Here is a 20,989-nt window from a genome sequence, read left to right as displayed (position 1 = left end):
GTAAAATTTGATGAAACTTTCTCTTTGATTTTTTTCTCCACGAAAGCAAATATATGGAGTTGGAGTTGAGGTCGCTGGACGTCCAGGGGGCCCACGAGGCAGGGAGGCGCGCCCAAGGGGAGGGGGCGCGCCCCCACCCTTGTGGACAGGGTGTGGGCCCCCTAACGCTGATTCTTTCGCCAGTATTTTTTATCAATTCTGAAAAGTTGCTCCGTGGATTTTCAGGTCATTCCGAGAACTTCTATTTCTACGCAAAAATAACACCATGGCAGTTCTGCTGAAAACATCGTTAGTACGGGTTAGTTCTATTCAAATCATGCAAGTTAGAGTCCAAAACAAGGGCAAAAGTGTTTGGAAAAGTAGATACGACGGAGACGTATCACCGGACACCCATCCTTCACTGTCTTCATTAGGACTTCTTGATGCTTATTGTAGTATCGACGAAGTACTTTAACCTTCATTGCATGTCCACCAATCAATTACTTTGCAAGGTAATCTTGAGTAAACTGCTTTGGGAACCACTACAAATGAAAAAGATTCAGACATTGTTGTCTAACAACTCATTATAGGCAGCAAAAAGAGAAGGCTACAAAGTTCATAGTTACCATCCTACAGCTCACTGTTGTGTTGGATAGACTGTAACAAATCATTTAATTGCAATTGTTCATATCTCTTTGCTAATAATCCTTATCCATTTCCTCACTTGATGCTAGTTCATGAATGTTTCCTTGCCCCATACACAAAAGGGTCGAGGCGTGTGGATCTTTGCCTAGGACATATGTACCTGCAAGCAACAAGTCAATATCAGAAACTAAAAAATGTTCATGCGTCGATCTATATACACTATGTTATGGAACATAGGGAGTATAAGCCGAGGGATGAAACTAACCTCGATGGAAAATGTTGGCCACTCCCGTTGTTGTCCTAGATAAGAAGATGGAAAGACATGATAAGTACAACAAGCTTAACATCAACCAAATATAGCAATGGTAAACAACATTATCTCCAAATGATAGCTTTAATGTGTTGGTTTCGTCATGTTGTTAAAGGAGATAAAAAATGAAAGGGAATGCTAACTACAATAGGCTTAACAACCACCAAATATTGTAATTCAAATTGGTATTATTGAAAATGAATAGAACGTAGCTCATGCTTAAACATCACACTGGATAAATGTGTAAAACTGAAATAAAGGGCATGTGTTAACTACACCAAGCATAACATGAACCAAATATAGCCGTTCAAATTGGTATTGATGAAATCGAACATCACAATTCATATTTGCACATAATGAACATCACATTATGAATAACTTAAATAAACAAGGCATATATGCTCACTATAACAACCAAATATAGCCATTAAAAACTGGATAGAGGCCCACTTCTACCGACCTAAGAAGCAAATACAATTAAACAAGGTATCTTCTTGAAAACTGGATAAATGCTCACCGCAACCAATCTGACAACTAAATGCAGATAAAGAAGGCATCTACTCACTATAAACAACCAAATATAGCTATAAGTGAAATTGAAGTGGACAATTCATACTTAAACATCAGATAGCCCTATTAAACATTACATTTTTGCACAACTGAAATAACTAAACACGACACAATGAGATTTGGCTTGGCAGTTGAGGATTCCAAGCCGCCGCCATAGAATGTGTCCGTTGGAAATGAAAAAGTTGGCTCGATGACGTACAAGGATCACAAATTAATCCTTGATCGCGAGGCGAAGGAGAGTAGCAGGTGTCGGTGTCGAAATCGGCAGATCTCGGGTAGGGGGGGCCCGACCTGTGCGTCTTAGGCTGATGGTAACAAGAAGAATGGGACCCAATGTTTACCCAGGTTCGGACCCTCTCGATGGAGGTAAAACCCTACTTCCTGCTTGATTAATATTGAAGATATGTGGAATACAAGAGTAGATCTACCGCGAGATCGTATAGGCTAAACCCTAAGAGCTAGCCTATGATGGTATGATTGTAATTGTGATCGGCCTTCTAATGACCATGCTCTCCGGTTTATATAGACACCGGAGAGCTAGGGTTTACATGGAGTCGGTTACAAGGAAGGAAATATAATATCCAGATCGCCAAGCTTGTCTTCCACGCGAAGGAGAGTCCCATCCAGACACGAGCCGAAGTCTTGAGTCTTGTATCTTGACGCTTCTATAGTCCGGAAGATGTATACAGTCCGGTTGTCTGGATACCCCTTATCCAGGACTCCCTCAGTAGCCCCTGAACCAGGCTTCAATGACGATGAGTCCGGCGCGCGGTCTTGTCTTCGGCATTGCAAGGCGGGTTCCTCCTCCCGAATACTCCAAGGTTCCCATCATGATGAACAATGTTTGGCATCTTCATCAATGTTGTACTCCTCGGCTTCAGTGTATCAATAATGACCATTTCCACGTGTCGAGCGAATGTAAGGAGTCGAGGCATTTTTGCATCTTCCACCCTCAGTCCTTTGGGCTAGCCGTCTATTTGAAGAGACGGGGATTCCCAGATCCAAACCTCACTCTCCCTCCTCGAGCAAGCATCCAACGAAGCGCCCAGAAAAAACCATTCCAGCATGGCCAGTCGTCGCAGCTCTTCTGCTCGCTCCCCTTGCCCCAAGCCGGGAGACTGTGGAGAGTGTTCAGTTTCTCACAGCCGTTTGATAAAGTTACAAACCCAAGGGCTCCTCCCGCCGGCATTCATGGTCCCTGTTCGAGCCGGAGTGGCCACCTATAATGGCGGAGAACAAGCGGAGGGATCCCCCAATCCGTCTCCAGAGGAGCGAATATGCTTAATTCCGCATCTGTTAAGGGGCGTCGGGTTTCCTATTCATCCATTCCTTCATGGGCTTCTGGAGTTCTACGGCCTCCAGCTGCACAATTTTACCCCAGCCTCCATACTGCATATAGCAGGGTACGTCGCTCTTTGTGAGCTATTTCTAGGCTGTGAGGCTCATTTTGGATTGTGGAAGAAGCTATTCTGCCTTGTCCCCCGCAACGAGGGAGAATCCCTATGTCAAGTGGGCGGGGCTGAGACCGGATACCTGTCTGGTACTCCCAAGAAGGCACCAGATAACTGGGCTTCAGAGTGGTTTTATATTGACGATGCTCCCCTTCCGGATCCAGTCCGGACAGGACTCCCCAAGTTCAGTAACTCCCCGCCGAGGGCACGTCTATGCTGGCGCCCCCGAGGCCCCCAAGAAGGGGATTCTAGGGAAGTACATTTCCTGATGAGCAGGATAAAGTTACTGGCCAAATCCGGACTGACGATAGTCGAGGTGATGGCAATATGCATAATGCGGGGAGTGCAACCGCTTCAATATCGGAGCAATCCCATGTGGCACTACAACGGGACAGACGATGCCACCCGCTGCGGCTGTAAGGGTCCAGACTCCCCCACCGCTCTGGCAAGGATATTGTCGGACCTGTACAAAGGAGAAGAGGAAGAATTCCTCCATATGAAACCGTGGGGCAGATTCTCCATGTACAATCCCCCAAACTGGGTAAGTCGTCATTTATATTATCGCTTCACTTATTGTGGCGTTCTTTGCTAAAGTTACCTGCGTTGATATTTCCAAGCAGGAACTGAGGAGGGACGTGGAAGGAATCACCAACCCTTCTCCGCAGCCAGAGGACCCCGAGAGGGCCCTGGATCCAGGACTCGAAGAAGACCTAGATGCAGCCGCGGAGCTTGTCGACGGGATATTTTATCGGGCGAGCCGTGATGGTGCCCCAGTGGCTATTACCGCCGATTATCCCGGACTGTTACCTTCGTCGCGTGTAAGCCAAGCCGAAAACTCAATCCTCCGATGAGAATCCTGATGTCACACCTTATCCCTGATATGTCGTGCTTTTGCAGAAGTGATGTTCGGAGCGCAGGGCCGAGCTCCTAGGGACCCGTCAGCCACAGCCGTCCGGATTGGGTAGGCTCAAGAGGAAGGCGATTAGAACCGACACGCCTCTACAGAGGTAAGAAAACAACCTGTCATGTAATTTTGTTGTCGTTTGAAGTACAACAATGCCCTTTGTACATCTTGGCAGGAAGAGGAGTATCTGGACTGTATCCGGAGATCCTGCCAACCATGCCTCCACCAGTCGGGCTCCAAGACCAACTTCGAGAGAGGAGGCGGACGTAGGGCCGACGCTGCATAGTCCTCTGACAGAGGATGCAGACATGCTCTCCGCCACCAATTCGGAGGTAGAGAGCGCCATGGATCATCGATGTCCATAGGCCGTGCTTCGCAACAACATCTTTTCTGAAGAGGCATTTAATGCCTTCAATTCGGGAGACGCATACATATGAGATGTTCAAAGTGGACTCGCTCGGGTGACAGTCCAGTATACCAAAGATATACGGGTAAGAAAGCTTGATGAGCATATATATAGCAGTAGCCCCTGAGACTTGAAATGGTTGAAACAACAGTTTTAAGTATCAATTCATGCGCAGGTTCTTGTAGATATGAATGAGCAATTGTCTCGGGAGCTAGAGGAGTGCAAGACTCAACTGAGGGCCACAGTTGCCAAGCTAGAGGAATCCCAGAAGGCCTCATGTGGTAATATTTATCTGAAGTATATGAAAATGCACCAGTTGGCAACTGGCCAGTATGACAAATTTAACAGAAAGTTCTGTAGACAACCCCAGAGTAAATCCGGAGGGTGGCGGGGATGAAGAGTCGCATCTCCAGAGGCAACTAAAGGCCGGTGAGCGCATTCTGACGCAAGTGAAGCATGATAAGAATATGCTCCAAGATGCCAGTGCTCAGCTGGACGTGGAATTGAAAGACGTCCGCACACAGCTGGCGCACTCCATGAAGGACAACAAAAGGCTTCGCCGCAACATTTATTGTAAGTGCCTAAACGAACTATAGTATAGTTTGGCGAGGAAGCATATTGAAAAAGTTATGTTTGCAAGAATGCTGACGGGTCACCCTGAGGAGGAGATGCCCACTTCTGCAGGTGATTTACTGCAGAACCTCTCACAACTGCACGAGCTCGCTCGGCAGGTGATGCAGGGCATTGCGCGGTCTCTGTGGCCATCAAGCTCCCTGCCAAATGGCATGGGGGGGGGCTTGTGGTCATGCTTCAGGGGGCACGACAGCGCTTCCGTTTGAGGAAGATATCAGCCTGCCGGCAAGGTGCAAGAGAAGCATGGGCGATGGTGAAGACACGCTACACCAAGCTGGACCCGAACCATATGGCCGAAGTTGGACCGGCCGGGCCAGATGGGCAAGAAATTCCTGTGAGTCTGGTATATGACCAGGTGGCGTTAGCCGCAAAGTATTCTCAACAAGATTGTAAGTTAGATAGCCTATTGGATGGTATAGAGGATAAATATAATCAGTACAAATGACTGTGTAATTCGATGGACATAAGTAGCCCCTAGCCGGATTAAAATCATTTGTTGTGGCGGACCTTTTCGCTTCAGCCCCCGGATCCTAAAGTCCGGGGTGTGTCTGAATACCCGCTCGGTTATATAAAACCAGAGTATGCGTGGAGACCAGGCATAGGGGTCATAAGTGCTTGAATAGACAAGTACCCAACTAGTTATGTTATATTGCATGGTTGGCAAGAAACATCTTCCATGGAGAATAGTTCCGTTAAGGGTTCCTTTCCCTGGGTAAGCATGTGTCAAGGAACATGTCCGGACTGCGAACCAAAGCGTAGGATACAAAACTTCTGGGGATTAATGTTATAATAAACGAAGACATCTTTTTTTCACCGACCGAATATTCTCTTAAGGAAACTAGCTTTCGGCTTCACCCAGTCTGAGGTACACATCTGGCTCAACTGGCAGTAATAATCGCAGAGGTGCTCCCCTTATGCCCTAGCCGAATTAATGGGAACATAGGGCATAAACACAGGAGCCAGGCAACCTAGCTTGGCCACGTCTTAAGTCATATCGATGCATATAATGGTGAAAAAAAGGCACACATGAAAAAAAAAGAAATGCATGTGTGACGGGCAAAAAGCCCTGAAAGTAATTTATATTAAGCTTCTGTATAGGAAGCCCCCAGGAAAAGTTTACACACATAGTGCGGCCGGAATAATCCGGGAATCCGCACTATATTAAATACTGTGTGTGAGAGGGAAGAGATCGAGAAAGGGAAAAAGGGGGGAGCATAATTGAAAAAGGAGGGTTAAGGAGACGAACACTGAGTTCGGCGCTAGGCGTAGAATCTCCGGAGTCTGGCCGCGTTTCATGGGCTCGGCTTGAGTCTGTTATCGGACACATTACGTAAGCGGTACACTCCTCCGGTGAGAACTTTGTCGATGATGAAGGGGCCTTACCACTTGGGTTTGAGCTTGTCCTTCTTCTTCTCCAGTAAGCGTAGAATGAGTTCGCCAATATTATAAGTTTTGGCCCGCACTTCTCTGCTTTCGTATCGTCGAGCCTGTTGCTGATAAAATGCGGAACGGGCCTTAGCGACATTGCACTCCTCCTCCAGGGCATCCGAATTATCCTGCCGATCTAACTCGGCTTCTGATAACCCACAAGTATACGGGATCGCAACAGTTTTCGAGGGTAGAGTATTCAACCCAAATTGATTGATTCGACACAAGGGGAGCCAAAGAATATTCTCAAGTATTAGCACCTGAGTTGTCAATTCAACCACACCTGGAAACTTAGTATCTGCAGCAAAGTGTTTAGTAGCAAAGTAATATGATAGTGGTAGTAACGGTAACAAAAGTAAAGACAGCAAAAGTAATGTTTTTGGTATATTGTAGTGATTATAACAATAACAACAGAAAGGTAAATAAGCGAGAACCAGTATATGGAAAACTCGTAGGCACAGGATCAGTGATGGATAATTATGCCGGATGTGGTTCATCATGTAACAGTCATAACATAGGGTGACACAGAACTAGCTCCAGTTCATCAATGTAATGTAGGCATGTATTCCGAATATAGTCATACGTGCTTATGGGAAAGAACTTGCATGACATCTTTTGTCCTACCCTCCCGTGGCAGTGGGGTCCTATTGGAAACTAAGGGATATTAAGGCCTTCTTTTAATAGAGAACCGGAACAAAGCATTAGCACATAGTGAATACATGAACTCCTCAAACTATGGTCATCACCGGGAGTGGTTCCGATTATTGTCACTTCAGGGTTGCCGGATCATAACACATAGTAGGTGACTATAGACTTCCAAGATAGGATCAAGAACACACATATATTCATGAAAACATAATAGGTTCAGATCTAAAATCATGGTTGTCGGTGTCAAAACCGGCGGATCTCGAGTAGGGGTTCCGGAACTGTGCGTCTAGGCTGATGGTAACAGGAGACAAGGGACACGATGTTTTTACCCAGGTTCGGGCCCTCTCAATGGAGGTAAAACCCTACTCCTGATTGATTAATATTGATGATATGGGTAGTACAAGAGTAGATCTACCACGAGATCAGAGAGGCTAAACCCTTGAAGCTAGCCTATGGTATGATTGTTGTTCGTCCTACGGACTAAAACCCTCTGGTTTATATAGACACCGGAGAGGGCTAGGGTTACACAGAGTTGGTTACAATGGGAGGAGATCTACATATTGTATTGCCAAGATTGCCTTCCACGCCAAGGAAAGTCCTATCCGGACACGGGACAAAGTCTTCAATCTTGTATCTTCATAGTCCAGGAGTCCAGCCAAAGGTCATAGTCCGGCAATCCGGACACCCCCTAATCCAGGACTCCCTCAGTAGCACATTGTCTTCGGCATTGTAAGGCGGGTTCCTCCTCCGAATACTTCATAGAAGATGTTGATCACAAGGATAGTGTCCGGTTCTACAAAATAGTTTCCACATACCACCGTAGAGAGAATAATATTTGCACAAATCTAATCTGCTGACGTATTCCGTAGCATGACATCATGCCACAGCCAAGCCTTTATTCGAATCGTTTTACTGTCCCACCTCAGCGTGTTTAGCGAGGCGGTTTCCTTGGCACGTCTTGTCAAAGCAGAGATCGTGTCCCCTCATTCCGAGATTCTCATCAATACGGGCGTGGGTAACCCAACCGCGCCATTAATCATGGTGCTTGGGAGATAAGCGAGTTTTACTAGGCTGGTGGGGGCACACAGTTTTGGCCGCCCATATAAGGGGATAAGGATCTGCCCTTTCAATCTACGCCTTCTTCCTCCTTTGCTTATCCATTTTCGCGCACTTGAGCTCCAGCGCCCAAGTCCGCACTTCCCACCTCAACCTTCTCCAATCATGTCCGGAGCTGGAGGCAGGTGGATGGCCTCCACCGTCACGGAGGGGCAGATCAAAAAGTTGAGGAAGGCCAGATACTTGTCTAATGACATCGGGCACCGGATCCCAGATGAGGGGCAACTCATCCCCACCCCTAGGCCCCATGAGAGGGTGGTGTTTCTCCCCCATTTCCTCCACGGACTGGGATTTCCTCTTCACCCATTTGTCCGGGGCTCATGTTCTACTACATCCTGGATTTCCACGATCTGGCCCCAAACTTTATCCTCAACGTTTCGACGTTTATCGTCGTGTGTGAGGTCTTCCTCCGCATCAAACCCCACTTCGGCTTATGGCTAAAGACCTTCAACGTTAAGCCGAAGGTCGTGGGCGGCCGGCAAGCAGAGTGCGGAGGCGCCATGGTGGGCAAGATGGCCAACGTCACATGGCTCGAGGGTGCCTTCGTGGAAACCATCAAAGGGTGGCAATGGGGGTGGTTCTACATCCCCGAGCCGCATGATCCTGAATGGGCAGTGGCCCCCGAATTCCGATCTGGCATCCCCACATGGCTCACCTCATGGAAAGAGACGGGCCTATCATGGGGTAATTCGGCAGAGGTGACCGGACTCCAAACCCGCGTCAAAGACCTGATCGACAGGAAGGTCAAACTTGTCACCGTAGTCCAGGTCATGCTCTTCCGCCGGATCCTCCCGTGTCAACGACGGGCTTTTAATTTGTGGGAATTCGACCCGGCCCAGCACCAAACTTTGTCCAGGTTCTTAGACACAACGCATGAAGATGCCTGGAAGGTGCTTTTCAAGGGCTCCGAGGTTCACCCTCCCATTACCGAGGATCGCGGATTCTGCACGAAGCGCCAAGCCAGCGCGGTAAGCTTAGTTTACCCATTACAGGGTACTTGTTTTTCATAGTTTGACTCTATGCGGGATCCAAACTGCCATTCCTTTAATAGGACTGACAGAAGAAGGCCAGACAGATCGACTGTCTGGCTCCTTTGCCCGAAGGCCCAGCAGACGCCCGCTTGGCAAAGCTGCTGGTTCCGGCACCTCATGTGGTGCCGGAGAAGAAGGCCAAGAAAAAGGCCACGGGGACTCGAAAGAGTTCCCGGCGCCCGGTGGTGTCAGATTCATCGCCCGACAACCCTGAAGCGCACTCCGCCTCCGAGGACGAGGAGGAGGAAGAAGAAGCCTCTCCCCCTCCAACGGGGGGAGGAAAGAAAAGGAAGGCCGCCCCAACTGGGGAGGCCGGAGGGTCCAAGAAGGGGAAGACCCTTCTCCCGGACTACGCCACCGATGCCGAAGACGGCGGAGAGGAGTGGCCATCCCGGGCCAAGCCCCTGGCAAAATCGTAAGTATCCGGATACCAGAATAACTCATGGTGTTCCTTTATTGTACAGTACCTTCTGACGCTGAATTTAATCATGTAGTCCGCCCAAGGCTCAGCTCGACGATTCATCAAGCGGTTCCCTGGATTCATCGGATGTGAATAGCGCTTCACTCCCGACGGCTCCCTCCCCTCGCCCTACGGACGATGCCGAGGTGGAGTCCCAAAAGGGTCTAAACCAGGAGGAGGTGGTCCTGGAGGCGCCACAAGGCGACCTCCCGGACTACAGGCCCAAAGGGGATGAAGCCCCAGAGAGATCTAAGTCCGGACCTGGGCCTGACACCGCTCCGGAACCTTCAGTGATTCCGGAGTCCGGCAGGCGGCCCCCTCGCAAGAAGGGCAAGCCTACGACGCCGGCAGCCTCCATCCAACCGGACGCGCCGGACAATTTGCTGGAGGTGCTTAACGGCGCTTCCATCAACGAGGAGCATCGCACTGTTATGAGTGCGGTGATCCAGAAGGTTCAGTCCGCCAAGAGCGGGCTGACAGAAGCCTGTACCGGCCTTCTAACAGGCTTTGAGGTATGTATTTAAAACATATAAAAAATGTTACCGCATAGACAATAGCCCCTGATGCTTAGTTTGGTGTTCGGAAAGAAAAGCCGGACTAAGGATCTAAAAAGATATACGCAGGAGTCTAACATAAATATGTCAATATGGGAAATGCAAGCTGCGCTACTGACCTCTGCCGCACTGACTGCGGAGGTCGATGCATTGAAGCAGAGCCTCGAGCGGTCCGAGAACGAGCTCGGCCGTGCCAATAAGCAACTCGAGGACAAGGAAGGTAGGTAGTACCTTATGTAAGTATATAAAAATACCTGGTTGCAAATAATGACAGGACCAACATGAATGTTACAGGGGCCACAACCGAGGTGGCGGCCCTGAAAGAAGCAATGTCCAAGGCCAAAGACAATGCGGCCGTGGAGCACACTAAGCGAGAAAAGCAGGAGGCGCAGGTGGTGGAGGTGCGGCAAGAGCTTAATGCTCTCATGACTAAACACGAGAGTTTAGAGCTTGACTCAAAGACGCGAGAGTCCGAGCTTGCCTCGGCACTTGAAAGCGCCAATTCTTCCAAGGCCGAAGCCCAAAAAGCCCTCCTGGAGATTGAGGAGATGAAAAAGATAGTGGAGGGTAAGGCATTCTTTATGCAAAGCAAGCATGTGAAAGTGAATTACGTGTTACTTACCCGAATCCGGAGCTCTCCAGGAGCATTCGCAGATCTGCCCCGCAGTGTGTCTGACGTTGCCGCGTTCTACCGAGCCGAAGAAGGGAGCTCAATGGAGAAGGTGTTCTGGTCCCAGTATGCTGAGGCCGGACACCCGGTGCCCCTGAGCGACCAGCCGAAGCAGCTGGTCGAGCTCCATAAGGCAGCCGAACAGGCCATGAAGGGCCTTATAGGCCAGCTGTGGCCTGGGGAGGCCATGCTTGGGAGCTACTTTGGGCTGGTGCGGCGGCTGGTGGATGCATGTTCATGGCTTGAAGTCATCAAGCGCTCTGTATGCATCGAAGGCGCCCGTAGGGCCCTTTCCCGTGCCAAAGTGCACTGGGGCAAGCTGGATGCTGAGAAGCTGGTGAAGGATGGGCCACCGAAGGGGAAGGAGCATCGCAGGCCCGAGATGTATTATGAGGGCGTCCTGAAGGGTGCCCGCCTTGTGGCGAACGAATGTTCCAAGGATTTAATTTTTGAGTAAACTCGCTTATGTTTGTCCTGTGCACTAAAACTTGCTCATATGCGCTAAGCAATGCTTTTTGAATTTAAAATATTACCTTCTGTGCGACCGTTTGTTAAATCTGAGAGATGCAAGTCATCGCTTCTGCCCCCATGCCACGAGTGCTGGGGTGTTCGGGATAAACCTGAGCGCTCTTGTTCCCATTCATGTGTCCTTCAAGGGAGGCGCTCAGCACAACGAACAAGGCAATCGGAAATATAATGCTTTATCACTCTCACTTAGCCATAGAATTCTATAATTTTAAATTTCGGTGAAGCCCCTAGTATTCGGAACACCGAGTTCGGGGCGCTATCCACGCCTAGGCCAGATAAATCCAGCTCCTCGCTCGAAGCGGCATAAGTCTTTAGGGACTCGAAAAACCTCTCGAACAGCGACCGGTCTCTCACCCTATCACGACAGTCAGTTTTAGCTTTCTCTACTGAGGTGTTAACCCAGCTCAACTAGGGAACAATCGCATTAGTTCTCCCAGCTCTACCTTAGCCGATATAACGGAACGTAAGGTACCAAAACATGGGAGCCGGGAAAACCCAACTATTGACCCAAGACATGATTCGGAGCCAATGCATATAGTGCTATAAGTTCGGGGTGCCGCACTCATGAGAGTGTTCGGTCTTCTCACACCGTATTTTGGGGAACTTAAGCCCCTAGTGTATTGGCCGTTCCAAAGTGTACGGTTGCATAATGTCATGACTGAACATATTTACATGAAAAATGAATGCAATAATAGACAAGAGCTATGTATTGTTTATTAAAGGGCTCCTATGAAAGCAGAACGATACAAATAGTGCGATAAGCAAGAGATGGGATTATTTGACATGCCCCCCTCCAGGGGCAAGCTGCAAAACTTTAAGTAAGATAGGTATTTAGCTCGTTATAGAGACCACCTGGACTTTCGACGTGGCTTGCTATCTCCCTGGCTGTTGCATCGTGTGTTCAGCGAGCGTACTGCCGGACAGGCCTTCCGAAGAGTGGAGTCCTGAAAGTAAGAAAAGAGAAATGACAAAATCGGGAGCCCCTAGTGCGGTTGAGCTGCATTCTGGGCATGCCGTGGTTGTGCCCCTCCCCTTATGCCCATGGTATTTCTGGAGCGTAATTATGTACGCGTGGTACTAGTTTAGCAATCTCACGAGGGCTGGGGTTGGGGCCGCACTGCTATGTTTGCTCGGAACGTGCCAGACAGTCTTGTTGTAGGTTACTCCGGGCGCGCTTGACGGTGTCCGGACGCTTAACAGCCGGACTTGAGAATTGCCTTGAGAGGCTACTTTGTACTTCCGCCGCGAGGGCCGCCGTGTGCTCCTCTGTTCGGAGAGAGCGTTCGGTGTTTCCATTGACCGTAATGACTCCGCGAGGGCTTGGCATCTTGAGCTTGAGATATGCATAGTGCGGCACCGCATTGAACTTTGCAAATGCGGTTCGTCCGAGCAGGGCATGATAGCCACTGTGAAACAGGACTATGTCGAAGATTAACTCCTCGCTTCAGAAATTATCCGGGGATCCAAAGACCACTTCGAGTGTAACTGATCCTGTACAGCTGGCCTCTACACCTGGTATGATGCTTTTAAAGGTCGTCTTTGTGGGTTTAATCCTTGAGGGATCTATGCCCATTTTCTGCACTGTATCCTGGTAAAGCAGGTTCAGGCTGCTACCACCGTCCATGAGGACTCTAGTGAGGTGAAATCCGTCAATACTTGGGTCTAGAACCAATGCGGTGAATCCGCCGTGACGAATCCTAGTGGGGTGGTCCCTTCGATCAGAAGTGATCGGGCAGGAGGACCATGGGTTGAACTTTGGGGCGACTGGCTCCAACGCATATACGTCCCTGAGCGCATGCTTCCGTTCCATTTTGGGGATGTGGTTTGCGTATATCATGTTCACCGTCCGCACTTGTGGGGGGAAGCCCTTCTGTCCTCTGTTGTTCGGCGGCTGGGGCTCCTCCTCGTCATCGCTATGCAGCCCCTTGTCTCTGTTTTCGGCACTTAACTTGAATGCCTGTTTGAACACCCAACAATACCTATTGGTGTGATTGGCTGGTTGTTCGGGGGTGCCGTGTATCTGGCACGAGCGATCGAGTATCCGGTCTAAACTAGACAGGCCCGGAGGTTTCTTTTGAATTGCTTCTTCCGCTGACCGGGTTTAGAGCCTCTGAATCCGGCATTAACTGCCGTATCCTCAGTATTGTCACCATTAATGCGGCGCTTGTGCTTGTTGCGATGCGACCTGCCATTATTGTCCTCGGTATATGAATTACCAGGGCTCTTGGTCATGTTATTACTACGAGCTAGCCAGCTGTCTTCTCCCGCGCAAAAGCGGGTCATGAGTGTTGTGAGGGTTGCCATGGTTTTTGGCTTTTCCTGTCCAAGGTGCCGGGCAAGCCATTCATCACGGATGTTATGTTTGAAGGCTGCGAGGGCCTCTGCATCCGGACAGTCAACTATTTGATTTTTCTTGGTTAGGAACAGTGTCCAGAATTGTCTGGCCGATTCCTCTGGCTGCTGAATTATGTGGCTTAGGTCATCGGCGTCTGGTGGTCGCACATAAGTGCCCTGGAAGTTGTCAAGGAATGCGGATTCCAGGTCCTCCCAGCAACCAATTGACTCTGCTGGCAAGCTGTTAATCCAATGCCGAGCTGGTCCTTTAATCTTGAGTGGGACGAATTATATGGCGTGTAGATCATCACCGCGGGCCATGTGGATATGAAGGAGATAATCCTCAATCCATACCACAGGATCTGTTGTGCCATCGTATGATTCGATGTTTACAGGTTTAAACCCTTCAGGGATTTGATGATCCATTACTTCATCTGTGAAGCATAGTGGGTGTGCGACGCCTCTGTACTGGGCTATATCATGACATAGCTCATATGAGCTTTGCCTGCCCTGTTCGGTCTGGCCGTATTTGCCATATCTGGCGTGACGGTTATCGTCACGTGTCGTGGGGCGCCCACGCGATCCATAGATTGATCTTGTTTGCCTGGCCTTGTCCTCCAATATGTCTCGCAGGTCTGGCGCGTTTCCCCGTGCCTTGGTACTTTTTGAGCGGTGCCGGGGTGCGGCTTGAATGAATGGCCGAGAGGCCTCTCTATCGCGGCCACGAGGTGGCCGGTCGGCCGCGTCATATGCTGGTGATGTAGGTTTAGTTGCTTCCTCCTCTAATTGGGGTAGTAGCCTGTGCTTTGGGTAGCTCTTGGAGGGGTGTTCGAGTTTGTACTCTTCAGCCGCCAGGACTTCAGTCTATCTGTCGGCTAGCAAATCTTGGTCAGCTCTAAGCTGTTGCTGTTTTTTCTTGAGGCTGCTTGTTGTGGCCATAAGCCTGCGTTTGAAACGCTCTTGTTCGACGGGATCCTCAGGAATGACAAATTCGTCATCGTCGAGGCTTGCCTCGTCTTCGGAGGCAGGCATATAATTGTCGTCCTCGACCTTTCTATCTGCCGCTCTCTCATGAGGGTTGGCTTCCCCATCCTCCTGTGTTGAATCCTGCTGGAGGGGGTTGTCTTCGGCACTGTCCGGGGTGTTATTGTCTCCGGTGCCGGAATCGCCGTTTTTGCTTTGGCGGGATTTAGAGCGGCGCCGCTCACGCCGGCGCTTAGGCTGTTTCTTGGAGGGGTCATCCTCTGTTGTTCCATCGCCATCCCCTTCTTTTGGGGTGTCCACCATGTATATATCGTATGACGAGGTGGCTTTCCAGTGCCCTATAGGCGCTGGTTCTTGGTCGTTTCCTTCATCGGCGTCCATACCGTTGATGTCTTCGGAGTCGAAGTCGAGCATGTTGGTTAAATCATCGACAGTGGCTACGAAGTGGGTGGTGGGTGGGCTTCGAATTTCTTCGTCGTTCGCATCCCAATCTTGCTGACCATAGTCCGGCCAGGGCTCTCTTGATAAAGAGAGAGACTTGAGTGAATTCAGGATGTCGCCAAAGGGCGAGTGTTGAAAGATGTCCGCGGCGGTGAACTCCATGATCGGAGCCCAATTGGGTTCGATCGGAAGGGGTGCGGAAGATTCGGAGTCCGGAAAGGAGTACGACACCTTGGAGTCACGAGCTCCGCGAAGGACAAGATTGGTGTTTGGCTCGATCGTCGTAGAGATTGCAGCCCCCGAGGCGGCGTCTAGCCACCCGTCCTCGACTGGCGCAGTCGGCTCCGAGCTAAGGGTCGGAGCAGACGCCTGAGCGGCGCTCTGGGCACTGTCCGGCGGCAGAGCTAGATCATGCCCATCGTGACAGTGCGGCACGCTCGATTGTGGCTCGAATCTGTCGAAGATCAAGTCTCCGCGGATGTCAGCCGTGTAGTTTAAACTTCCAAATCTGACCTGATGGCCAGGGGCGTAGCTTTCGATCTGCTCCAGATGTCCAAGTGAATTGGCCCGCAATGCGAAGCCGCCGAATACGAAGATCTGTCTAGGGAGAAAAGTCTCACCCTGGACCGCATCGTGGTTGATGATCGAAGAAGCCATCGGTCCTAAAGGTGACGACACAGAGGAACTCTCAATGAAAGCACCAATGTCGGTGTCAAAACTGGCAAATCTCGGGTAGGGGGTCCCGAACTGTGCGTCTAGGCGGATGGTAACAGGAGACAAGGGACACGATGTTTTTACCCGGGTTCGGGCCCTCTCGATGGAGGTAAAACCCTACTCCTGCTTGATTAATATTGATGATATGGGTAGTACAAGAGTAGCCCTACCACAAGATCAGAGAGGCTAAACCCTAGAAGCTAGCCTATGTTATGATTGTTGTTCGTCCTACGGACTAAAACCCTCCGGTTTATATAGACATTGGAGAGGGCTAGGGTTACACAGAGTCGGTTACAATGGGAGGAGATCTACATATCGTATCGCCAAGCTTGCCTTCCGCGCCATGGAAAGTCCTATCCGGACACGGGACGAAGTCTTCAATCTTGTATCTTCATAGTCCAGGAGTCCGGCCAAAGGTCATAGTCCGGCCATCCGGACACCCCCTAATCCAGGACTCCCTCAATGGCACTCGGGCCCTTGTGACAAGCATTAAGCATATCAAAGTCATAGCAACATCAATCTCAGAACATAGTGGATACTAGAGATCAAACCCTAACAAAACTAACTCGATTACAAGATAAATCTCATCCAACCCATCACCGTCTAGCAAGCCTACAATGGAATTACTCACGCATGGCGGTGAGCATCATGAAATTGGTGATGGAGGATGGTTGATGATGACGACGGCGAAGAATCCCCCTTTCCGGAGCCCCGGACGGACTCCAGATCAGCCCTCCCGAGAGAGATTAGGGCTTGGCGGTGGCTCCATATCGTAAAACGCGATGATTTCTTCTCTCTCATTTTTCTCCCCGAACGCTAATATATGGAGTTGGAGTTGGCGTCGGAGGGCCACTAGGGGGCCCAAGAGGTAGGGGGCGCGCCCTGGGGGGCGCCCCCACCCTCGTGGACAGGGTGTGGGCCCCCTGGTCTTCATCTTTGGCGAATATTTTTTATTGTTTTTTCTAACGTGTTCTGTGGAGTTTCAGGTCATTCCGCGAACTTTTATTTTTGCACATAAAACAACATCATGGCAATTCTGCTGAAAACAACGTCAGCCCGGTTTAGTTCCATTCAAATCATACAAGTTAGAGTCCAAAACAAGGGAAAAAGTGTTTGGAAAAGTAGGTACAATGGAGACGTATCAACTCCCCCAAGCTTAAACCCTTGCTTGTCCTCAAGCAATTCAGTCGACAGACTGAAAGAGAAAAAGAAAAACTTTTACAAACTCTGTTTGCTCTTGTTGTTGTAACATGAAAAGCCAGCATTCAAGTTTCAGCAAATATTATGAATTAACCATACTAACAATACCACAAAGGTCTCACAATTACTCATACCAATAGCATAATCAGCTAGCGAGCCATAATAATAAAACTCGGATGATAACACTTTCTCAAAATAATCATAACATGATATAACGAAATGGTATCTCGCTAGCCCTTTCTGAGACCGCAAAACATAAATGCAGGGCACCTTCAAAGATCAAGGACTGACTAAACATTGTAATTCATGGTAAAAGAGATCCAGTCAAGTCATACCCAATGTAAACCAATTATCATGAATGCAAACAACAGTGTGCTCTCCAGCGGGTGCTTTTTAATAAGAAGGGTGATTACTCAACATAAAAGTAAATAGATAGGCCCTTCGCAGAGGGAAGCAGGGATTTGTAGAGGTGCCAGAGCTTGGTTTTTAAATAGAGATTGAATAACATTTTGAGCGGCATACTTTTGCTGTCAACGCAACGACTATGAGATGACGATATCTTCCATGCTAAACAAATTATAGGCGGTTCCCAAACAGAATGGTAAAGTTTATACTCCCCATCCTCCACAGGCATCAATCCATGGCTTGCTCGAAACAACGAGTGCCTCCAACATTCAACGGGTCCCAGGGGAAGTTTTGTTTGCAATTATTTTGATTTAGTTTGCATAAAGCATGGGACTAGGCATCCCGGTGACCATCCATTTTCTCGTGAATGAGGAGCGGAGTCCACTCCTCTTGAGAATAACCGCCTAACATGGAAGATAAGGACAACCCTAGTTGAAACATGAGCTGCTCGAGCATACAAAACATAATTTCATTTGAAGGTTTGGAGTTTGGCACATACAAATTTACTTGGAACGACAGGTAAATACCACATATAGGAAGGTATAGTGGACTCATATGGAACAACTTTGGGGTTTAAGGAGTTTGGATGCACAAGCAGTATTCTCGCTTAGTACAGGTGAAGGCTAGCAAAACACTGGGAAGCGACCAACTGGGAGAGCGACATCAGTCGTAAGCATACATTAAAATTAATTCACACCAAGTATAAGCATGAGTAGGATATAATCCACCATGAACATAAATATCATGAAGGCTGCGTTGATTTGATTCAACTACATGCGTGAACATGTGCCAAGTCGAGTCACTCAATTCATTTAAAGGAGGATACCATCCCATCATACCACATCATAATCATTCTAATAGCATGTTGGCACGCAAGGTAAACCACTATAACTCATAGCTAATCAAGCATGGCAGAAGCAACTATAATCTCTAAATGTCATTCCAAATATGCTTACTTCATAATAGCTAACTCAGGAATGATGAATCATCATATTTACAAAAACAAGAGAGGTCGAGTTCATACCAGCATTTCTCATCCCAATAAGTCCATCATATATCATCATTATTGCCTTTCACTTGCACGACCGAATGATGTGAATAATAATAAGAGTGCACGTGCATTGGACTAAGCTCGAATCTGCAAGCATTCAATAAACAGGAGAAGACAAGTAATATGGGCTCTAAGTTAAATAAACAATCATGCATATAAGAGCCACTTCAACAATTTAATCATGGTCTTCTCCTACTGACCCCCAAAGAAAAGAAAGAAAAGTAAAAACTATTTACACAAGAAAGCTCCCAACAAGCAAAAGAAGAACGGGAAATATTTTTGGGTTTTCTTTTTTTTAGTCCTACAGCAAAGAAATAAACTACTCTTAATTTTTTTCTTAAGGTTTATTAAACACACAAGCAGAAAGCAGGAAAAAGAAAATAATCTAGCATGGATATTACAGTGAAAAAGTATGAACACCGACATCTAGCAATGAGTGTGTGTGAACATGAATGTAATGTTGGTGGGAAATACGTACTCCCCCAAGCTTAGGCTTTTGGCCTAAGTTGGACTATTGCCAGGGATGGCCTGGCAGATACCCGTAGGTGCAGTTGGGGTCATACTGGGACGAAGAAGGCTCCGGCTACCACTGGCTAGCAACCTCCTCTGGATCCCAAGAATAAACAGATAGTCGTGGAGGCTCATCTTGTGGCTCCGGTTTCGGGGCGGGTGCAGGATTTCGATAGGCTCGAATGGCCGCCCACGGAACAATGTGAGGACCTGCAGACAAGTTAAACAAAGAGGGAGCAGGCAAAGTAATAGTCTCAGGGTGATGTTTATCAAAGTACAATTTATATTTGAGCTCCCCTTCGTGACTTTTAACAAGAAAGTCATGCGCTATCATACTCTCATAATCTAAATAAGCACGGGGCAGCGCCGTTTCTTCTTTCTTCTCATACCTAATAGGTATTTCAAAATGTTCAGCTAGGCGTGAAGCACAAATGCCTCCAAAGATGGGGCCCTTAGTACGGTTCAGACTTAACCGTCTAGCAACAATTCCACCATACTAACAGAGTTATTGCGGTATAAACCATGGAACAAAATGATAACATCAGGGACACTAAGGTTTCCACAGTTTCCGCGACCTATCAAGCAACGACTAGCAAATAAGGCGAAGTAGCGTAAAACAGGAAAATGTATGCTAGTGATTCTTGCATCAGAAACCTTCCTGGTTTCTCCCACCATGATAGTGTTAATAAAAGCTTCTACTTCGTTACGGTGTGGTTCATCCAAGGTGCCCTCAAAAGGTATTTTGCAAACCTCGCAAAATTCAGCTAATGGCATCCTCTTAACAACGTCATATAAATGAAATTCTACCGATCGAGGTGAATTCTTAGAGAAGAAGTAGAAATTTTGCACAAAAGTATTTGTGAGTAAGAGATACTGATGACGTTGGTCACGGAGGAAGTCGGTGAGGCTAGCATTCTCAATTAATAAATAGAAATCTTCATAAATCTCGGCTCTCATCAAGAAGTCATCCGAAGGCCATTCACATGGCCGGACCTCCACGGTGCGAGGCAAATTAAATTTGGGCTTCTTCTCTTCTTCCTTTTGTTTTTCCTTCGAGCTTCGGCTTGACGAGCCCCTCAAAAGTCTCTTCATTATTTCTGAAACAATCTGAAATTTTTAGTAACTTCAAATAAAAGTGAACCAACTTTGATAAAATTGATAGCAATTACTCCCACGAGTGCCTAGAGCCTAAATCAAGCATTAGAACTACTTGGGACCATATGAATTTGACATGCAAGCTCAAGAACATGGTCATCTATGCAGCATAAATTTGCAATGAATAAAGCACTAGAACAAGAACTAATTGGACCAATGGAGGAGTCACATACCAAGGAACAATCTCCCCAAGCAACCGGGGCTGGAACTCGTGCTTGAGTTGGTTTTTCGTGTTTGTGTGAGGCAGAGGAAGAAGATGGGTGCAGCGATAAGTGGAGGAGGGCCACCGTGGGCCCACGAGGCAGGGGGGCGCGCCCAGGGGGGTAGGGCACGCCCTCCACCCTCGTGACCAAGTGGCAGCTCCCCCCGCGGTGATTTTTGAAAAGTAAATTCTTAAATATTCCAGAAAAATCATATTAAATTGGCATGGCATTCTGAGGACTTCTATTTTCAGGATATTTTTTATTGCACGGATAAGTCGGGAAACAGACAGAAAAAATATTATTTTACTTTATTTCTACTAGATAACAGAAAATATAAAGAGGGTACAGAAGTTTGTGCTTCTAGTTTCATCCATCCCATGCTCATCAAAAAGAATCCACTAACAAGGTTGATCAAGTCTTGTTAACAAACTCATTCCGATTAACATGGAACCGGAGAAATTTCGAATAACACTATGTTACCTCAACGGGGATATGGACATCCCCAATAATAAGTATATCATACTTTTTCTTGGCAGTAGGGAGAGGAAATTCAAAACCTCCAAATATAATCGATGGAATTTTTCCAATAGAATTGATACTATAAACCTGAGGTTGTTTCCTCAGAAAGTGTACCGTGTGCTCATTGCCATTAACATGAA

The sequence above is a fragment of the Triticum dicoccoides genome, chromosome 6B (genome assembly GCF_002162155.2).
Source record: "Triticum dicoccoides isolate Atlit2015 ecotype Zavitan chromosome 6B, WEW_v2.0, whole genome shotgun sequence".
Classification (NCBI taxonomy): domain Eukaryota; kingdom Viridiplantae; phylum Streptophyta; class Magnoliopsida; order Poales; family Poaceae; genus Triticum; species Triticum dicoccoides.
This window is presented reverse-complemented; position numbering follows the sequence as displayed.